General features: G+C 40.5%; 1 long non-coding RNA gene across 1 annotated transcript; it reads right to left on the bottom strand.

Moving 5' to 3' along the window:
• Window positions 1-5,083: 5,083 nt before the first annotated feature.
• On the bottom strand, window positions 5,084-8,430 carry LOC149134349 (uncharacterized). The gene is made up of 2 exons (XR_016242846.1): window positions 8,272-8,430; window positions 5,084-5,631 (listed from the first exon to the last, which is right to left on the bottom strand). It is a non-coding gene; the product is annotated as an uncharacterized LOC149134349 (long non-coding RNA).
• Window positions 8,431-10,181: the final 1,751 nt, after the last annotated feature.

Genomic DNA, 10,181 nt, shown 5'->3' on the forward strand with positions numbered 1-10,181 from the left:
AAACAAACAAACAAAGCGGGGAGGTTTACCAGCCCCGAAACCAACACATCCACAGAAAACAAAAACACCAACACAAACGCACCAACACAGAACCCCACAACAAGTTTGACAGCGATAAACACAAACAATCCAGACCTAAAGAAATTCATTAGGTCAAACACTAACATAACAGATAATGACACGAAAACAAGCAATCACCCACGCACAACACCACCACAACACATCAAAATCATACATGTAACACGGAGCACATACAATACACTGAAATCTCTCTACCCGGATACAGTAGGGAGATTCCAGAAATATTCATAAAAAAAACTATACAAAAACCTTCTGAGAGAAGGTTGTGAGGCCAAGAGCCAAGAACTTTCGGATAGTAAGTAACTCTCTCTCTCTCTCTCTCCTTTCGTGTGTAAAACACAAATTTTGATAGAATCATGGTGAAGATTGGCTGTGTGAATGTGCGTGGCTTGGGGTCGCCTTGGAAACAAGGGTACCTCTTAAATGACATCAAGTTACACAATTTGGATATCATAGCCATTAGTGAGACCAGACTCCATGAACCGCGGGCCCTAAAGTCCATGTTTGGCGGACAGTTTAACATTTATTTTTCTCCCTGTCTGCCGAGGATGGGCGGTAGTGGCACGGCGGTTCTTTTTCGCAAGAGTCTGGATCTCCAAGTAAAGACGATATTTACGGACCCGGAGGGTAGACTGGTTGTCCTAGATGTGGACGGCAGCGATGGAGGCGCTTTTCGGTTGCTGGCAGTTTATGTGCCTCCTTTAACAGGTCGGTCAGACTTCTTTCGACGTCTAGAAGTATTCCTGGGAACGTCTCGTCCCTTACTTTTATTGGGGGATTGGAATGCTACCTTGGACACGTATCTAGACTACGTGGGGAGTGACAAAACTAGAAGGGGATGCAAAGGCCTCATAGACCTGCTCAGATGCTTCCAGTTGTCTGACAAGTACCGACTCGACCACCCAAATGTGCCAACGTGGACTTGGAGCAATCGCATTGGGTCGTCGAGATCGTATCTAGATAGGATAGTGTGTAGGACAAGAGATAGAGATAGTTTAGGATGTCCACAGTTCCACATAGTCAGCTACACGGATCACAAACTTGTGACGTGTACGCTAGACTTAGATAAGGCACATAGGCAGGGTCCCGGTTACTGGAAACTCAACGCGTCTTTCCCGTCGAGACAGGTTTTCAGAGACCGGATTACCAGGTTAGTAAAGAGGGCTTTGACGGGAGCCATCGTCAACAACAAATGGTGGTTTGCCCTCAAGAGAGCAGTAAGGGCGGAAGCAATAAGGTATAGCAGGGCACTAGCTGTAGAGAGGAACAGAGTAGAGAGGGAGCTAGTGATAAAGTTAGAAGAAGCATTGCGAAGTGGCATCGCATCCGACGTTTTAGCGGCGAGGTTGGCCCTCGACCAACACTTCAATGCTAAACACGAAGGGTGTGCTGTCAGGGCAAGGATGCGTGCTCTGAGGAATGAAGGTGTTGGAGCCGCACGAGAGGCCCGGGTGGCGGAGGCGCAGCGGGGTAACAGAGCCACCATCCGGTCTCTGGTAGACGAACAGGGGCGCGAATTGCTCGAGCCGAGCAAGATGTGCGAGGCGTTTCAGCGGCATTTTGCCCGACTGTTCGGGAGGAGTGGCGAGCGAGAAGGCAGGGTGGACTTTAGTGCCTACCTGCACAGCTTGCCACGACTCTCGGCAAGAGAGGCGGAGTGCTGCGAAGGGGTCATCACGGCGGAGGAGGTGAGGGACGCGATGGCGGGTTGCTCGACGGACAAATCTCCGGGTTTGGATGGTCTGCCCTACGAGCTTTACAACTGTATGCCAGACTTGTTTGGAGACGTCTTGGCGGCCGTGTACTGCAACTGGCAGCAGAACGGGAGCATTCCCGGTTTTGTGAGCCGAGGAGCGGTAACGCTGCTGAGGAAAGATCCAAACAAGAGGGACGCCATAGATAACTTTAGGCCCATCACTCTGCTCAATGCAGACATGAAAATTTTGGCCAAGATGTTAGCCAAGCGGTTGGCGCTTGTCATCGAGAAACTGGTCGGCACGGAGCAGACGTGCGCCTTGCCAGGCCGGAGCATCCATGACAACCTCCATCTGATGCGTTACACCATAGAGAGGGTAGTTAAGGAACCTGGCATGGGTGGGGACCTGATCAATTTGGATCAATCCAAAGCTTTCGATAGGGTAGACCATCGATACTTGGAGGCCGTCCTCGAAGCGGCCGGCTTCGGTCCCGTTTTCCGCGGCTGTATGGCTGCCTTGTACACAGGCATCCGTTCGGTTGTTCGCGTCAATGGACGTCTATCGGGACCCTTCGACATTGCACGTTCGGTTCGTCAGGGATGCCCCCTGTCGCCGCTCCTGTACGTATTGACTCTCGAGCCACTACTGCGGAAGCTGGCGACGCTGAGGGACATCCCGCGAGAACTGGGGTGCGGGACGAGCGTGTCGGCATACGCGGACGACGTCACCGTCATAGCGTCTAGCCACGAGCACATCGAGCTTGTCGGCGAGACGCTGAAAGACTACGAAGCGGTGACGGGAGCGAAAATCAACCGGGATAAGTCGGTGGGTTTGCTGCTCGGCACCTGAAGAAGCAAGCCCATACCGTCCGGCAGCGACTCAGTCGTGGGACGCTGGACGGACGGTCCGGTCAAATTGCTCGGAGTCTGGTTCGGTCCGGACCTGCAAACGGAGAAGAACTGGGACGAGATAACGAGTAGGGTTCCGATGGTGAGGCGATCCGTTTGTTGCCAACACCCGTGGTTGATGATGCGCAGACATGCGCTGAGACTGCGACATCTCCGGCTCTACGTAGACGACGGTGAGCAGGTGTGGTCGCCGTTTGTGCGACGCGCTTTCCCGCAGCTCGTCTCCATGACCGAGCTGCAGTCGTGGATCAAAAAGAGGCCGAGGAATGGCGAATGACACCGTGAGTGTCGCGTTGCTCTGCAACAACTTTGCCGTCCCGGGTCGACCTTGAGCGGCTGCATCACAACGAAGTCATTCTATAGGGGATTAGTGGAGGGCAGGTACGACGACGATCTCGGGGCGAACCTGGGCGTCGACGAGGAATACCTGACCCGTATAAATGACGAAGCCACCTTGACAATGATTCTATAAAACGTTTTAAAATTTTGTAAACAGAGAGTTACTTACGTTTCTTGCATAAATAAAAGAAATTTTATTTAACAAACTGTGACACTAAGGACCGAGGTTACCGTGGTCTTTTCGTAGGTTTTTCTTTCCACGGATAACCTCCCCATTTATTGGGAATTTTCTGTGTTATTTCGTATTTTTTGTAAATACCCCAAACGTTTTGCGATGTTTTTTTTTCATCATTGTTCCCACTTTTGTTTTTTTTTTCTGCTTTGTTTTCGCCCCCCTCGAAAAGAAAAAACTCTACATTTGTATTTTGTCCCCTCTGTGTTGAGCCCTGCGTGGCTAATAAATAAACATATCTATCTATCTATCTATCTATCTATCTATCTATCTGTTTGCAAGATTCTTTATGTGAGTTCGTGTATTCTGTTGTGTCTGGAGAGACTCATTCTCTTTTAGTGCTTTATAATTTAACATACTTGCCGGTAAAATTTCCACTTTTTTCACTTTTTTTTTCTAAAATTTCCGTTGCATCTTGCAACCTTTTCAATAGTTTTGACACGGTCCGTTATTCACATGGTGTCACTTTTAGTTTGTTTGTGCGTATGTGTGTGGGTCAGTGTGTGTGTGTGTGTGTGTGTGTGTGTGTGTGTGCCTATACATGCATGTATGTATGTATGTGTGCATGTGTGTGTATGCATGTATCTGTGTGCATATGTATATATGTATGTATGAATATATATTTGAATGTAAGCATATTCATGTGTTTGCGTGTTCGTATTTGTGTGGTTTCATATGTGTGTGTGTGTGTGTGCTTGTATATGTGTTTGTGTACCTCTGTCTCCTTGTGTGTGCATGTCTGAATGTTTGTGAGTGTGTATGTATTTTGCAACTATGTACCGTGTTTGTATGTATGTATGTGCATCACAATATGTGTGTACGTGATGTGCATCTCCATATGTGTGTACCTGTGTCTCCATATGTGTCCTTGTGTGAAGTAAAGTGTGTGTATATATGGTCATGTGTTTCAGTCTTTATTTGCGTATACATGCTTGTTTGTTCATATAACCTATGTGCCTATCCCTCTGTATGTTGATCGGTTTATTTTCATATCCATATGCTTACATACATGTGCATATACATATATACATACACCCCCCCCCACACTTACATCTATCTCCATAACAGTCCACTAACTATTCTACTCTACCTGTGTAAACTGTGGGTATGGTGGTATGATATCTACTATGTATATTTCCTATTCAGTATTGGGGAAGTTTTGTCTGAGTGTTGGGTTCTTTGGATGCTTGGATAAAATGCAGATGTCAAGTTGACCCAGATTGTTTCCATGCTGGTCCTTGGCATGTTGGTAGATTATGGAAGACTGTTTTTTGTCGTCATATTTTCTCAAATGTTCATTTAGTCATTCCGCAATGCTCCTAGATATCTCCCCTATGTATGTCATGTTCATGTCTTTAAAAGCACCTTCTATGCATCTTATGCTGTAAACTACATTTCTAGTTCTACAGTTAATTAACCATTAACTTTTTGCCGATCCGCTAAGTTACAGGGACGCAAAGATCAGTTGTCAAGCGATGGTAGGGGAAGAAGCAAATACACTAATATAGACATATACAAACACACACGCACATATTCGTCGTGCTTCTTTCAGCTTCTCTCTACCAAATCCATTCACAAGGCTTTGGTCTGCCCGAGGCTATAGTAGAAGACACTTGCTCAAGGTACCACGCATATTTGTACATACACAACCATATTACATATTTTGCAAAAATGTTGCATTCTTGTGTTGAATTTAGGGAAGTGAAGCCACAGTTTCAAGAATATGTGGATGTGAAATAATGCTATGATTTCAATACATATAACTTATCGAACTTGCATTCAATTAGAGTTTGCCTTATTAAAGGATAGAAAAGAACAAACAAAACTTTATATGATTCGTGATATTCATTTATTAAATTTTCTATACGATGATACTTTCAAAATTTAAACGAATTGTCTCTGATTAACGAAAGGAAGTTAACTAAATGTTTTATAACGTTTTATGTGATACGTTAAAAACGGTTTCAAAGTTAGCGTCAGTAGCATTCATGTACTCCATTAATAATAACATCATTTATTACATTTTTAGAATTAATAATTTTCATAATGAATTTAATTATATATATCATTGAATCATTATCGAGCAAATTGGCACGTTACATTCTTAGACAATTTAAGAATCAGTTGATTTAACATAAGAAATAATGGTAACCAAAAGGCCAATAATAAACATTACAACAATTCTGACTACTAATATCGTATACTTGTGTTCCACAACATCTTTTGTCTGGGAATTTATAAGGGGTTGTTCCACAACAGGCATTTGCTGTTGAATTTTTAGTTTTGATTACGCCGTTGCAACAATACTTGGTCAATGGACTATACCATCCTGCAGAAGGAGGGCAGTAATGCGATGCATGGAAAGACTGCACTGCTGTAAATGACGAAAATAAATAAATGTTATCAGTAAATCTTATAACACATGCGTTTGGAAAGTGGAAAAGAAGAAAAAGTCGCTTGGTCAAATATCCGCACATCGTATCCGTATTAATTCGTATATTTTAGAGAAAAATTAAATTAGAAATCTACTTTCATATAATGTGAACATTCAAAGAAAGTAATTTTTTCACAAATCTGTATCTACATATGCACATACATACACACAAACATACATACAAACATACATACATACATACACACATACACACATACATACATATACACATACATACGTATGTACGAATGTATGAATGTATGTTTGTATGTATGTATGTACGTACGTATCTTCTGTATTTAATCATGTAATTTTTTCCTCTGAAGAAAGAGCTGGTTTCTAATAAAGATACAAAACTCTATCTTTTGAATGTAGATAAAGAAAACAATGTTACATTTTATACTTGAGTAAAATCTTGCAGAGTTTCACTTACAAATTGTATTTGTAAATGTGCAAATCAGTTCCTTGATCTTTTTTTCAGAGAATCCAAGCTTATCTTGATTGACTATGATGCGTTTACTTAGAAAACGCATTGCTCGAATTATTATTGGCATAAATGTATATTTGTAATCCGGATATAGAAGCAAGAGGTTTCGAAACAGTTGTCCATAGTTATCTTCTTTCGCTTTGATATTTTGACAGTAGCAGGATAGCTGACCTCTACGACGGTATAAAAAAAAAAAGGAAAATATCCAGCCTGTTATTATTACACTTAACTGATGTTTTGACTGAAATGTTCCACCGATATTCTTTGAACTGAAAATTGTGTATGTATTTAATAACAGAGGCATTCTCTGTGCATGTGTCAGAATAGTCTTTTTACAGAATGGCATTATATATCGTTTTTACGATATACATACAAGATGGTGCCCGCAGTATCAAACGTGCAGGTGTAGAGGGTCGTTTAAAAATATAATTTTTGAACGTTCCTTTGTGCATTTATGCCGACTCTTCAGCTTAAATCGGTAACTGGTTTATGTCTCCCATTACACATAAGAGAACGTAGCATTATTCCAACGTAGCATTATTCAAAGTGGATTTAAAAGATATCTCTCATACCACGTGGAATTTCACTAACATGATTATGCCTGAAACTAACAAAACCACCACCGACGAAAACCGCTCTACAATACCGATGAGATAAGAAGACGCATGTGACCAACTTGTGCAGTAAACTAAACCATATGTGCACCAACTTAAAACGTATGTGAAAGATAATCTTTTTAAGATTGTCGAGTCCTTCATATAACTTGGATGTGTAGTAAATAAGATGGAACGCAGTACCTTTTGTATCCTCAAAATCTAAGGTAACTATCTTCTCTGTAGACGAAGCAACCTTGGCCTACTTTGGAGCATGTGAGTATGGGTGTGCCATTTGCATGGATTGTCTCTTTGTCTCCGGTTCAAAGTGATGAAGCCAACATTCAACATAGGCTAGGAAACGTTTATGGAAACCAGCTGGTTGTGTCTAAATGTTAGATTTTCTCGTGATATGACCAGCCTGATGCGTTTTAGATCAGGATCCATAAAACTAGCATGCACCGAGCATGTCATGGTTATTGTGAAACTCCCTCACGGAATACGCTAAAACCATTGTTTGATTTATAGTCAGTCATCTATCATCCTTCACTATGTAGCGTACATACACGATCAATGTTTTCTTCGGCGTGGTAGTTGCAGGACGTCTACACCTTTGGTTATCTTCAAGGCACACACTTCCCCTCCTAAATTCAGCTACTCACTTTTGCACAGTTGATGAAGCTGGACAGTAATCCACACCTGTAGAAACCATGTCAGCATGAATGTCGTTGTAGATTAAACCATTTTTTCTGCAGGTAGTTCATAAAACCACGATGCGAAACTTTCTCCCCTTTCAAGGAAAGTGTCCAAAAATTACATTTGAAGTCTTCTTTAAATAGTCAGATTTCAGTTTAACTGGAAGGAAAAATGCAGGTATTTATCTGAAAAGTTGAAGTGAATGCATCCAACATTCTTTCAGTCTACCCTCGTATTTTGCTAGTTTTCAGAGCGTCAAGCAGAGCAAAGTTTAAGGCAGAATCTAATTAACTAAATATCTCATGTAATCGCATTTTACGTTCCACTGACTTTGTCCAAGCTACTGATTGTTAATTTATTACACGGCCAGACATATCGGTGCAAGCGTAAGACTCGTTAAAATCTCAGTTCTTGATCAGAAAATAATTTCATCAATCAGAAATTTAAGAAGACAAAGTTGATTTCGGTGAGAATTGATCACAAAGTAGTGGACTGTTGGTAGTCATATTATGAGACTTTTACTGACTCAAACAAAATAATAATTTAATAACATACGCAGGAGTTTTCATACATTAAGGAAAGGGATAAGACTTGACTTGACTGTATATCATCGACCCACTGATGAGTGAAAGTTAACATCGACTTGGCCCTAATCAAACGAGGAACATAAAAAGCCTTAACTAAATACCACAAGATTAGGAACATTCCCTCAGTCCACCAATTCATAGCTACAACACAAACGAATACATAAATAAGAAAGAGAAGTAATAAGTGGAATGTAAATATTATTCTAGTTTTTCTTACCTGTTACAAACAACAGGAAAGCGAAGATGATTAATGTTCTTTGCATCATGGTTGCCTTTTGGTCAATTGCCCGAACAGAAACTGAATCTGGAAGGATTTACCATCGATATTTATACATTTGGTGAACAATTGAAACGAACTTCAAAACGTGTGTGATGGGAATATCTCACGAAAATTATTAAGAAAACAAAAGATGCAAATTAAGACTGACAAATATCAAAATAAATGCATATATCTGAAGGTTATTTTTAATCATATTCTTTTGTTTGTAGAAACATTAATTGTTTTCATTAAAGCAAACTGGATTGGTGGCGTTGGAAATAATCAGGTTTTGTAACACCTGATAGCAATACCATTATACCTTGATTAATGTTTCCATACAGAGAATGAGTCAGTAGAAGACATCTCGCTTTTAAAATGAGAAATGTCTTAAATTTGTAAATTTTGAAATCAAAATACAAATTTAAACATGCTTAAGCGCTTACTCTCTGCTGGTACAAATATTTCAATATGATATTTCATGCATTTATGTACAATAGCGTCGTTAGAAAACAATCAAATAATGTTGCAACAGGATGTATTAGGTTACTTTTAGCATCAGTTAAATGCCCCCGTTCTATAAACAGATATTTAAGTTAATAAAATATAAGACTGCTCAGACCAGGAGTTTTCAACCGGGGTACATATAAAAAAATATTAACGGTCCACAGATGCAATATAGTAAATTGGGAGTTCAGGGAAAATTTTCAGGGTCATAAAAAAATTGTGCTTTAGACCAGTAGTTTCCAATGTGGATCCTGTCTTCTAACTTTCCAATTAAGCACTCTCAGACTTACAAACTTGTTTTATAAAGATGTCCTGAAAAATGTTGCTAGAAAACCTGTCTTTACTTAAAATACAATGAAAAAATAATTAAAAAAACCCAAAATATTTATCTATGAAGCTGGGTATAAAATTCCCCAGGGAATTCCCGAGAAAAGGGAAAGAAATATTACTTTGCAAACACAATATTAACAACAATGATGCTGAGAACAGCTGCAACAACAAAATTAAAAAAAATTGCACGCTCACATAGACGCAAACCTATCATTTACTATCTACTGGAACAAATATTTCAGTCTGATACAGCATGCATTTGTGCACAATAGCGTCGTTTAATATTGCAAAGATGTGCTAGCTCTCTTCTGGCGCCTGTTATAATTCTCCGTTCTACAACGATGAAAATAACATGACGAACGCGACCCAAACTCTATCATAGTATATGTGCATCTATGTGTATGTAGAAAGAACATACATATGCACACATCTATCTATCTATCTATCTATCTATCTATCTATCTATCTATCTATCTATCTATCTATCTATCTATCTATCTATCTATTACTGATTAGATGTCTGGATTAAAATTAATGGAAAAATGTGGATAACGTATGATTAACAAGAATGAAGTGGGGACGTGGGGACACCACAAGCCACGTACCATCACTAATCACTTTTTAAAATTTGTCCGTAGATGTTTGTGCTCAAGTTTGGTCGTTCACGCTCATCAAACGCGCCACTGTCATCAATCTTACTGCAAACTTCGTCCGTAGGAGGTATTTTCTCTCCACCCTTATTTTCCTTTTTAGTTGTTGTTTAAAATGGTTTATCAAACCAAGGCTGGAGAGAAAGAAACCTGTAGCGATTCCTTTCACGCGTGTCAACTATACGATCTCTTTTGCGAAAGCCACTAAGCAGAGAAAAGTTTCCTGCCTTTCCTTGTTGAGAGGCGATGGAACGATCGTGATAAAGGACTCAGTTGACAGCTGTACCCTACCTATGCGTGACAGCATGTATCCTACATAAAGTCATAGCTCTGATATCCAAAAGCACTGTACGATTGTGTGCAGAACAGTTCCACTTCTCTGCT

Source organism: Octopus bimaculoides, chromosome 8, assembly GCF_046866305.1.
Source record: "Octopus bimaculoides isolate indiv1 chromosome 8, ASM4686630v1, whole genome shotgun sequence".
Lineage (NCBI taxonomy): Eukaryota > Metazoa > Mollusca > Cephalopoda > Octopoda > Octopodidae > Octopus > Octopus bimaculoides.